The sequence below is a fragment of the Taudactylus pleione genome, unplaced genomic scaffold (genome assembly GCF_031769625.1).
Source record: "Taudactylus pleione unplaced genomic scaffold, aTauple2 ptg000506l, whole genome shotgun sequence".
In the NCBI taxonomy this organism is placed as follows: domain Eukaryota; kingdom Metazoa; phylum Chordata; class Amphibia; order Anura; family Myobatrachidae; genus Taudactylus; species Taudactylus pleione.
In genome coordinates this window covers 307,271-320,472 of record NW_028284908.1, presented here as the reverse complement: position 1 = coordinate 320,472, position 13,202 = coordinate 307,271, and positions in this window count along the sequence as shown.

Below are 13,202 nucleotides of genomic sequence, written 5' to 3'. Positions count from 1 at the left end.
TTGGCTCTATCAGAGCCAAAGTCACTCCCACTGACATCATTACTGATGTCAGTGGGGCCGGACTCAGACGGTAGGAGTTCCCATGGGAACGCCTCCGTCTGGCCACCACGCCCCCGGCACACCCACCAAAGGGGGCGTGCTGTCAGTCACCATCGACAGCACGCCCCCTTTGGTGCGAGACCCCGAGCGACGTATTTCTCGTTGCTCGCCGGGTCTCGCGCATGCGCACGACGGAGCTCCCTCCGTCGTGCGCATGCGCATTCTCACAACATCGACCCGCTTGCGAGCGAACAGCTCGCGAGCGGGTCTGAATGACCCCCTATGTACCTGAAAGCAAATTTACCCAAAACGCAATCAGGTACATATTTGACTTTAAAACTTCCAAATCACTGAAGTGGGAGAAACTGGAAAAAGCCCAGAGTGGGCGGAAAAAGACTGATGAGATGCACATTTATTGTCCTGGGGTCACAATTAGTTTTGCTATGTTAGGGAGGGGTCTGGCAGAGGCAGGTACAATTACACATGATCTGCTAAGGTGCAGGCATGTGTAATATGCCTCCTCACTGCCCTAATAAGGCCAGCCTCTACTCTCCTTTGTGGCAGGATCCTTATTGGGAAGATGTGCGATGTAGGACACAGTGAATATTGTGATTTAGCTGCGTATGGCCAAATCCGTTTGTTCCAGATCACAGTGAGGAACCGTAGGCTGTCACCGAGAAATCAGCTCCAAAGTTGCGGAGATAGAAGGAGACATTATATACGTCATGTTAAGTTAAAGGCTGGCATTATAGCAATTTCACTCTTCAGTCCTACCACCACCATGCAGAGCAGACTGCAAACTGAACGTAATTTACATCGTAAAAAAGTTTAAGAAAAAGTAGCGTATTCCTGTCCATACACAGAGCTCAAAACGCGGTCCGGCCGGCAACAGTATCAAATTCATCTGGTTTATGCCAGGCACATTTTACAGACACTTACTGTATTTCCCCATAGTGCAAATCATTTATTTATTTGTTATTAGACAGCAATTAAACTATAAAAACCTCTCTGAGGCAGCAGAAACACACAACGCCCCATCACATGTACAAAACCCCTTTAATAAAAAGAACACCCTCAACTGAAACACAATCACTGGAGCCACAATCACAATTTACCTAAGGTACAACACCTCACCTAGCACAATACTAACACTGTGGGGGATATTTAGCAAATCAATAAAGTGTCGAGAGCTAAAGGACCAAACAATCAGCTTCTGTCATTTTATAGGCTATGCTAGATAAATGACAGGAGCTGACTCGTTGCTATGAGTAACTTCCCCACTCTGTCTCTCCAAGCTTTGATAAACGCCCCCCTCAATCCGTCCCCCCCCCCATAATGTCTAAGTTATATACCTGTATGTAAGTATATAGAGTGAGAACGAGGTTTGTAGTAGATACTATCATTTGTCTTAAACAATTGTGTCCTCTAGTGGTGTAACATATAGATGACATTCTGTAGACTGAAATACATCTCTTTCTACATTTTTAAATGATTATTATATTGTTATGCTAAAGTACATTGGATTTGTCATACTTCCTAATTTTTGTTGTTCTTTACAGAAATAGGAAAAGATAAATTGTATACTGTATATGGAGATGGGGGAAAATAGGATGAAACGTTTTCACATTTAAGTTGTGTCATTAATGCCAGTTATATTGCTATATGATTAGGATTATGTTTTCTGTATATTATATTTATATATTTTTTGACAAAGACAAGAAACACCTAATAATGGTTCCCCTGTGAGAATTTTATAAGGCGCTATATTCAGCGCAAATAATAGTAATCAATATTATTATATTTATCATTAGAATGACTATTTATCCCTTATTTCTATGCATAGAAAGAGTGCAGGTATAGTGGCAGTTTGCATGATATATGGGACACATAATACAGTTACATTTTGGGCTCCCAATATGTCACCGTCCCACTCCTCATCCTCCGCAGTTATCGTTCTTCAATAAGGAGATGGCACCTTCTGTAGTGCACTTGCCCACACACCGTTACTGTATAATATTTACACTTCTTACAGTAGTGACTGTTACTCTGGTGTCTTTTTCAAGTAGCCTATAATGTGTAAGATTAAATCATCCCTCTAACGCAGGGTTGGGGAACCTCAGGCCCTCGGTATCATTTGGTCTGGCCCTCAGAGCTGCTAGCCTCATTTAGCTATCAGGGTACCTAGAATGGCCCCCTGCATCCAGAATATATGGAGCAGTGCCGCCTGGAGCATCTTTAGGACTCTTCAGACGGTCACACCGCTCCCTTTACAGCTCCCTGGAACATCCTCAGGATGCTCCGATCATTGCTGTAACCACCGGCGATTGTGGTGCCGCCCCCATGTGACATCACGCGGAGGGGTATGGCCTAGACCAGGCCCTCAAATAATGTTATATTTATCAAAGTGGCCCTCGGCAGAAAACAGGTTCCTCATCCCTGCAGCAGTAAAACATTAGTTAAGTAAAACACTATCTACAATAAATGTACCTAGAAATAATCAAAGATCAACACCAATCTAATGCAATCAAACAGGCCACTAATAGGTACACCATTATTAAATATTATTAAATTGATAATTTTCTTATACTACACTAAGGACCTGATTCAGACCCGTTCGCTAGCAAGCGGCCGCTCGTTGCAGACGATGTTCGCTAATGTGCGCATGCGTATAGTTCGCAATGCGCGTGCGCAAACTAGTACGAGCGGTCGGAATGTGCTCGTTTGCCATTTGTGGGTGGTAACAGGGGCAGGCCAGTAGTCACACCGGGGAAGTGGAGTTGCGGACGCAGGCGTGCCAGAGTGTTTCAACACCGTTTCAGAGGCGAGCATAATTAACCGGCAGCGTCATAGTACACGTCACCTGGTTGAATTATACACTGAAGTGCTCGCAGTGCTTGCGGTAGGGTACAGTCAACCACAAGCGCTGCTCTCTGTTACAATGGTTCCCGATGTACCGATGGTTGTATATACTTCCTGGAGATGACATACGCTAGTGGGCGGCTAAAGACAGGCTGGTGGGCATCTATAAGCACAAAGTGATCACTCGCCAAGACATAGTGGGCGTGCTTATGTCTTGCTGTGCGAGCGGATTCCTTGATGTCACTTAGCTGAATTTCCATACGCTGGGAGCAAGCGCCCGCAACTAGCGAACTGATCAAATCAATATTGTACAATATTACAGATGTTACTGAACAAGTGGAAGAAATTGGGTTGGAGAACAAGAATGGTCTCCCCCAAAACACAGGTCTTTAGAGTATGAAAATAATGATAACCACAGAGCCAACACTCCCTACGCCACGCAGCGCCAAGAAGAGGCTCAGGCTCTGGTCACTTTTCTTTTTGCTACTAGAATACCCAGTTTAAAACTAGCGATGTGTGCACACCCCCCGTGTTTTGGCTTTGGTTCTAAATTGTCGTCGTGTTTTGGTTTTGGAGAAACCACCCTCAAGTGTTTTGTTTCTTATTCGGTTTTGGATTGCTTTAAAAATTGGCAAAAACAGCTAAAATCATGTAACTTGGGTCTGTTTTTGTTCCTTTAGTATTATCAACATCAATAACATCCATTTCCAGTCAATTTTGACTACCTCACAGCACCTGAAATCATGAGGGAGGGACTAAAATGCAATACATGCGGGAGACATTCAGTTTCAAATTGCGAGAAGACCTAAGTTAGGACTACTAGAGACCCGAAAGTGATTGAGAACTAGGACTCGATTCGTCCCGGAACCCCTAAGTGTGTGTGTGTTAGTTTTTTTTCAAAAACCAAACGGCTCGTCTCGAATTAAAACTTGACCTGTCCTAAGAAGTAGGGATGTGTGCCAACCCCCGTGTTTTGGATTTGAATCTGTATCTCCCCTGGTTTTGGATCTGGATTGGTTTTGCCAAAACCTCCCTTCCGTGTTTTGCTTTTTGTTTTTGGTTTTGGATATGGATTTTTTCTTAAAAAAAAAAAATCATAAAAACAGCTAAAATCAGATAAAATGGGCCTGTTTTTGTTCCTACAGTATTATTAACCTCAATAACATTTATTTTCACTCGTTTCCAGTCAATTTTGACCACCTCACAGCTCACAATATTGATTTTTTTCATCTAGTTAAGGGCCAAGAGGTTGCATCCAGCTAGCTGGCTCAAAACTGAGTGATAAATACAGTTGAGGACTGTGCAAAGATGATGGTTTGGGTACCCCTTGAGAATGGAAGAATTGATAGTTGATAATTGGTGCAGCCACTGGCTGAAGTATGAATTGATAGTTGATAATTGGTGCAGCCACTGGCTGAAATAAGAATAGTTGACACTTGATAATTGGTGCAGCCACAGGCAACACCCCTGCGCAGCTACGTTGCTGGTGATAAGTGTGGGTAACGCACGCGCACACAGAAAAAAAAAACTATTTCTTCTTTTTTTCACATTGGGGGTGAAGAGCACTCCTAATGAACAGCGCACCCTCGGGACAACACAGCAGCACCTCTTCTTGACTGCAGTGACACAGGAGCCACTGAAGCCCCTCTCTTCTGTCGGCAGCACAGCTCCTAGAATAGGGAAACACAGCCCTTATGGATAACAGGCACAGCACAGCCCAGCAGCCATTCCCTATGACAAGCCCTTGTTTGGAGTGGACAACAGCCAGCCAGCCATTCCCTATGACAAGTGACAACAGTAGTCAGCCCCTATGCACACAAAGCAACAGCACAGCAGAGGTGTTCTGTTCTGTTCCAGCAGAGGTGATGTCAGCCAGATGGCCACCCCATCCATTTTGCGATTCAGAATTGAAAGGGGAATGCAGGAGATGCTGTCTGTGGCCATTACAATTTCTGGACATTCATAAACCATAAAATTAGAAATGTCAGGCAGCAATGCCCCAAACAGCACATAATGCAAAGAAAAGAGGTGCGAGATGGAATTGTCCTTGGGCCCTCCAACCCACCCTTATGTTGTATTTATGAAACAGGACATTCACAGTTTGATAAACCAATCACTACAGCGACAGGGACTGCCAATTGTGTCTGAAATTATTGGTTTGTTTGGACCCCCCACAAAACAAGCTGCCAATTCGCAGTGGAAATTGGTGGCAATGATCCCATACACAAACTGGCTTTACAACACATTAGATGTCATCATCGTCATCGTCATCCCCATCAGTGTGTGCATCCTCTTCTTCATACAATATTAATTTGTCCCTGCTGGAATCCACCATTACAGGCGCTTCTGTAGTTCTTTTTACTTAATTGCCGGTAGAGGTCTTCCTTGTGGAATTTGTAATTAATTTTGAAGAACATCAACTTTTCCACATTCTGTGGAAGTAATCTCCTACGCCGATCACTGACAAGGTTCCCGGCTGCGCTGAAAACTCTTTCAGAGTACACACTGGAGGGTGGGCAACTTAAGTACAGCAAAGCCAGTTTGTGTAAGGGACTCCAAATTCCTGCCAATAGTGAAACAGACTGTCTGACATGCCTATTAGGATGCTATCCCTAAAATAATCATCCACCATTCTCTGAATGGTGACCGTATCAGACAAAGTCACGGTAGACATGTCACTCATTGTAGGCAGTTCTTTCAGACCCAACCAGATGTCATTAGTTTTGCTGAGTGATCTGCATCACCACCAGCAGTGGGTCTCTTAGGAAAATGTAGTTTTATCCTGAAAGCTGAAGAAACTGAAGGAGGAGATGCTGTCGTGTCACTTGCCACTTGAGCTGACAATTTTTTCAGCAACAGCTCTTTGCATCTTTTCAGATTTATGTCCATTGGAAAGAAAGACACAAGGTATGACTTAAACCTAGGATCAAGTATGGTCACCAAAATATAGTGATCTGATTTCAAGAGATTGATGACCCTTGGATCCTGGCGAAGCGAAAGAAGGGCTTGATCTACAAGTCCGACATACTTAGCGGAATCACTCCATTTCAGCTCCTCCTTCATTTTTTCCAGCTGCTTTTGCAAAAGTCTGATGAGGGTAATAATCTGACTAAAGTTGGCAGTGTCTGAACTAACTTCACTTGTGGCAAGTTGAAAGGGTTTGAGAACCTTGCACAATATGGAAATTAATCTCCACTGGGCTTGACTAAGGTGCCTTCCCGCTCCTTTCCCTATGTCATAGGCCGTAGTGTAGCCTTGGATGACCTTTTCCTGCTCCTCCATTCGCTGAAGCATATATAGGGTAGAATTCCACCTAGTTACTACCTCTTGCTTCAGCTGATGGCAGGGCAAATTCAACAGTTCTGGTTCTGCAATCTTCGACACATGGTTTCTTAATACCAAAAATGGGCAGAAATCTTTCGGGCCATCGAAAGCATCTTCTGCACGCCCCTGTCATTTAAAAAAAATGTTGCACCACCAAATTAATTGTGTGAGCAAAATATGGGATGTGTTCGAATTTGCCCACATGTAATGCTTGCAGAATATTGCTGGCATTATCAGAAATCACAAATCCTGAGGAGAGTCCAAGTGGGGTAAGCCATTTTGCAATGATTTCCCTGATTTTTTCTAAGAGGTTCTCAGCGGTATGCCTCTTAGTGAAACCGGTGATACACAGAGTAGCCTGCCTCTGAATGAGCTGGAATTTGTTAGATGATGCTGCTGCTGCTGTTTGCACTGTTGGAGGCAATACACCTAACCAGTGGGCTGTCACAGTCATGTAATCTTTAGTTTGCCCTGCCCCACTTGTCCACATACAGTATATGTGGTTAAGTGTACAGTGGGCACCACAGGATTTCGGAGGACATTAATAAGGTTTTTTTTAATGTCCTTGTACAGACTGGGAATTGCTATTCTAGTGGAATCTAGAAGGGACATGGTATCGGCAACACAGGACCATTATTAACTGCGTAAAACCGACTGCATTAATAGCGGATACTGGACGCACATCTAATACCAGCATAGCTGTTATGGCATCAGTAATCCACTGTGCAACTGGCTGTCTGCTGTCATACTTGTTTCACCATTGCAAAGGATTGTTTGAGAGTCAATTGTTTGGTTAAAATATAAGTGGCTGCAATTAGTCTCATCGGGTAGCACCTCCCATTATATATATATATTCAGGTTGGGCAGTCCAGAAATCTTTCCCATATACTCCATTTAATGTGCTTGAGGGAAAGGAGACTCCCTCACTTGAGGGAAAGAAGACTCCCTCACTTGAGGGAAAGGAGACACTTGAGGGAAAGGAGACTCCCTCAGTCAGGATTTGCATCCCTTCCTTATTGGTTTAAAAGCATGGAGTATGGTAATTTATATGCACACTGCTATTAGGCACAATTCTAGGTAAGTCCTACAAGTTATATACTGTAGTGCAACTTTGGTTCATTTTTGGGGCGTGGGTCCCCCTGGATTGCATTAGTTGATCTGTTTCAGGGCACCGCATTATAACACATTTTCCTTTATAACACATTTTAACCCTTCACTCTGTTTAATATATACAGTCAGGTCCATAAATATTGGGACATTGACAGAATTTTCAGATTTTGGCCTCTATTCACCACCACAATGGTTTTGAAATGAAACAAACAAGATGTGCTTTAACTGCAGACTTTCAGATTTAATTTGAGGGTAATTACATCCAAATCGGGTGAACGGTGTAGGAATTACAACAGTTTCAATATGTGCCTTCCACTTTTTAAGGGGCCAAAAGTAATGGGACTATCAACTCAAAAGCTATTTCATGGACAGGTGTGGGCTATTCCCTCGTTATTTCATTATCAATTAAGCAGGTAAAAGGTCTGGAGTTGATTCTAGGTGTGACATTTGCATTTGGAACCAGTTGCTGTCGACTCTCAATATGAGATCCAAAGAGCTGTCACTATCAGTGAAGCAAGCCATCATTAGACTGAAAAATCAAAACAAACCCATCAGAGAGATAGCAAAAACATTAGGTGTGGCCAAATCAACTGTTTGGAACATTCTTAAAAAGAAAGAATGCACCGGAGAGCTCAGCAACACCAAAAGACCCGGAAGACCACGGAAAACAACTGTGGAGGATGACAAAAGAATTATTTCCCTGGTGAAGAAAAACCCCTTCACAACAGTTGGCCAAATCAAGAACACTCTCCAGGAGGTAGATGTATACGTGTCAAAGTCAACAATCAAGAGAAGACTTCACAAGAGTGAATATAGAGGGTTCACCACAAGATGCAAACCATTGGTGAGCCACAAAAACAGGAAGACCAGATTACAGTTTGCCAAACAACATCTAAAAAAGCCATTACAGTTCTGGAACAACATCCTATTGACAGATGAGACAAGGATCAACTTGTACCAGAAGAGAAGAGAAGGAAAGGAACTGATCATGATACAAAACATACCACCTCATCAGTGAAGCATGGTGGTGGTAGTGTCATGGCATGGGCATGTATGGCTGCCAATGGAACTGGTTCCCTTATATTTATTGATGATGTGACTGCTGACAAAAGCAGCAGAATTAATTGTGAAGTGTTTCGGGCAATATTATATGCTCATATTCAGTCAAATGCTTCAGAACTCATTGGACAGCGCTTCACAGTGCAGATGGACAATGACCCGAAGCATACTGCAAAAGCAACCAAAGAGTTTTTTAAGGCTAAAAAGTGGAATGTTATGCAATGGCCAAGTCAGTCCCCTGACCTGAATCCGATTGAGCATGCATTTCACTTGATGAAGACAAAACTGAAGGGAAAATGCCCCAAGAACAAGCAGGAACTGAAGACATTTGCAGTAGAGGCCTGGCAGAGCATCACCAGAGATGAAACCCAGCGTCTGGTGATGTCTATGCGTTCCAGACTTCAGGCTGTAATTGCCTGCAAAGGATTTGCAACAAAGTATTAAAAAGTGAAAGTTAGATTTAGGATTGTTTAGTTTGTCCTATTACTTTTGGCCCCTTAAAAAGTGGGAGGCACATATAGAAACCGTTGTAATTCCTACACCGTTCACCTGATTTGGATGTAATTACCCTCAAATTAAATCTGAAAGTCTGCAGTTAAATCACATCTTGTTTGTTTCATTTCAAAGCCATTGTGGTGGTGAATAGAGGACAAAATATGAAAATTCTGTCAATGTCCCAATATTTATGGACCTGACTGTATGTATTTCACTTTTATTTTCATTCTTTATATGCAGCTGTGGCTGCTCTGAACTATCTCTTTACACTGCACTTTTCTTACTATGGCGGTGCCTTGGGGCAGCTTGGCTGGGCCAGTTTTGGGGGTGCCCTGCGCTCTGGATTTGAACCCTAGTATGTTTGGGACCTACCCTAAAGAGGTTACCTGGATATGGTGGGTAGGCCCATAACCTTGGCCATGATTATGCTAAAAACCTCTATTGATTGCAAAATGTTATTGCATTTATATATGATTAGTAATTTGGAGTTGTGCACCTGAGATTTGTCTGTTTCTGTGCCTGTAATTAGTCTCATCAGGTAGCACCTCCCACTATATATATATTCAGGTTGTGCAGTCAAGAAATCTTTCCCTTAAACTATAAGTAGTCTTCATCCTGGTCCCCTTCTGGGATGAAGATCCACTCACAGCAACAGCAGCAGCAGCACTCAAGGATCCTTCTGAGGAACTGCGGATAGGAGAGGAGTCAGTTATTCTTATGGAATTGGATGCATGACTACTTCCGATCATGAATGAGGATGATAATGATGATGCAGGTGTTGGTGGTGGAGATTGCAGGTGCTTGGATCCAGGTAGAAGGGAGCAGCTACTGTAGGTGACACTGCACTGATTTTTGTTTGTTTTTTTTGTCCCCAAAGTTTCAGAATTTGAAATACCCTTTTCGAATTTGATGAATGTGCTGCAAGTGACGTAACAGGGGGAAGGTTCCTAGATGGTTAAGGTCCTTACCTCTACTCACTGTTAAATGGCAATTGTTATAATTGGCTTGGCAAAGGTTGTCTGGATTTGGGTGGAAATAATTCCACACATTGTTGCCATGCTCAGGTATGGCAACAAAGGGATTTTTCTCTACCATGGGCAACAATTGTTGCCTGATTTACAGATTTTACACAAACATACTCGGCATCAACATCCTAATCATTATCATCAACATCCTAATAAACCTTGTTGTTATCGCCAACTATGTAAATATCCTCCTAGTGGAATTCCAGAGAATCATCCTTGATCTCTACGTCAGCATGTTGACTTGTGCTGCTCATCCCCACATTTGCAGAGGGCACACAAATGGTGGAAGGAGGATCCTCTTCAAGTACAGTATTAGAAAGGTCAGGCTCACACATGGGAACCGCGGACACACTTGGACTCTCCTCGGGGATCTGTGACTTTTTGGAGACAATTAAAATATTTTTGTACCTCTTCTACAAGCAGAAGGGCTTAAATCATCACTAGAACCACCAGTCATAAATAAAGGCCAGGGTCTTATCCTTACCTTGCCACTTAGTGTAGTGAATGGCATATTGCCAATTTTTTGTTTCTCTAAAGCTGACTTCGCTTTAGATTTTTTTTCTTTAACAGGGTAAAAGTAGATTTTTTTTACATGGTCTGTCTTAAGCCCTGGTACATCGGCCTTCATATATGACGTTGTCGGCCTTGCATCATCATCATGACTGCCGCCGGCAGCCACAAGACTGATATGTGCATCCTGCTCTCCTGTCATGTGAATGACCTCCATACTCACTGCGATCTTACAGCAGTGTCACCAAACAATTATAGCGCAGCTAAGTTGCGACTAACGCATACAACCACACACAGAAAAAAATATATCGTTTTTCACCCTGGGGGGGAGCACCCCTGAATGAGGCAGCAGCCCCTTGATAAATGACACAGGCAGCACACCTGCAAACCTACGTTGCTGATAAATGTGGCTAATGCGCACACACACATAAATAAAAAACTTAATTTTTTTTCAGACTGGGGAGCGGAAGCACCCCTGAACGAGGCAGCAGCCCCTTGATAAATGACACAGGCAGCACCCCTGCGCACCTACATTGCTGATAAGTGTGGCTAACGTGTGTACACACACAGAATTTTTTTTTTTCACACTGGGGGTGAAGAACAACCCTGATGGACAGAGCACCCAATGAACAACACAGCAGCACAGCCAGCCAGCTCCTATGGACAACAGCCAGCCAGCCCCTATGGATAGGACAACAGCTGGCCAGCCCCTATATGGACAACAGCCAACCCATATGGACAACAGCCAGCCAGCCCCTATGGACACGAGAACAGTCAGCCCCAATATGTACAACAGCCAGCCCCGCCCCCTATGGACATTAAGCAGCTCGCCCCTATGCACAGCAACAGCACAGCACAGCGATTACATTCATAGTCCCCTCCCTCTTCACTCTCCACAGCAGGAATGAAAATGGCGTCGATCGGGGGAAACTTTTATACAATCCAAAACCCGCGAGAATCGAACAGCGTGATGATGCAGTTTTGCCTTGTTTTGAGATCCGAGTCAGGCGGGAAAACCTGAGCTGGATCTGCGAAATATGGTTGGGTTCGGATCTCTGAGATCTGGACCTGCTCACCTCTACTATATATATTCTCCTGTACCTTCTCCTGTACCTGAGGCTGAAGGAGCAACTGGACCTCAATTTGATACTGATAAAAGTGCGTATCAATTAGAGATGTGCACTGACCCCTGTGTTTTGGTTTTGAGCCTGTATTAATTGCCATGTTTTGGTTTTAGTTTGGTTAGGCAAAACCACGCTCATGTATTTTGGTTTTGGATCTGTATTTTTTTTAAGTGCTAAAAACAGCTAAAATCATGTAATTTGGGCCTATTTTTGTTCCTATAGTATTATTTACCTCAATTACAGTCATTTACACTCAATTTTGACAACCTCACAGTTCACAATATTGTTCACCAATACTGTCCAAAGGCTACAGCAAGCTGGTTGGCTACTAAGCAACAGAGCAGTGGCACAAACACATGGCTGTTTAAAAGATTATAGCACATATATGAAACATTGCCACACAGCAGTGGCAGAAAAGTGATGCAAGATGGAATTGTCCTTGGGCCCTCCCAGTACACACTGGAGGGCCAAAGCGAGTTGGTACAAGGGGCTCCAATTTGCCTTTTTTCCTCCCAGTAGTCAAAGGGACTTTCTGACATGCTCATTTGTACACTGTAATCCTCCACCATTCTATGGATGGTTACCATATCAGATTGAGTCACAGAAAAGGTATCACTAGTTTTGGGCAATTCTTTTAGACCTGTCCAGATGTCATAATGTTGTGTCACTCTGGTGCACTGAGTTGACATCCTCATCACCAGTGGGTCTCTTGGGAAAGCTAATTTTTTTACTGGCAGCAGCAGTTGCAGGAGAAACTGAAGGAGGAAACATCATCATGTCATGTGCCACTTGAGCTGCCAACTTACTCACAAGGAGTTCTTTGCATCTCTTAAGATCTGTGTCAATAGGAAAAAAAGACATTATGTACTTCTTAAACCTAGGATCAAATATGGTCGCCAAAATGTAGTGATCCATTTAGAAGAAGTTGACAACCCTTTGACCTGGTGACGCAAATAAAGAATGTTATCTTTAAGTCCAACATACTTAGCAGAATTGCTTTGTGTCATCTCCTCCTTCAGTTTCTAGAGCTGCTTTTCCATTAGTCTAATTAAGGGAATCACCTGAGCTAAGCTGGCAGTGTCTGAACTTACTTCATAGGTAACTACTTTGAATGGTTCCAGTACTTTGCATAAACTGAAGTACTGAAAGATTTGAACAAGTGACCATTCAGTTTGTTACTTAGTCTGCTCAGAGTAATTATTTGTACAACTTCGCACTGCGACTGACACAGCGCATTTATTATTAACGCAGTGCCACGGCACCTACTGGGCATTATTGTAACACAGTACCACTACTTAGCCCTGGACACACACATTTTTTTTTTTTTGTTTATTTAAATTTTGTACACACTGCAGTGACTCACTGCACTTATAGGCACACTGGCACCTAATGAACATTATTATTTTACAACAGAATGCCTGAACCTGAACAACACACATTCTATATTTCTTTTTTTTATTGCATGCTGCTGCGACTCACTGCGCTTATAGTAATGGTGGCACACTGACATCTTTGGAATTTGCACACACCAAAAACTTTTGTGGGCAGTTACAGCACCAGTGTGCACCAATAAAGGGTTAATGCTGCCCTGTATTAGGAGCTCTGGGATACACTGCAGGCAGTTAGAGTACCAGTGTGCATCAGTAAGGTTACTGCT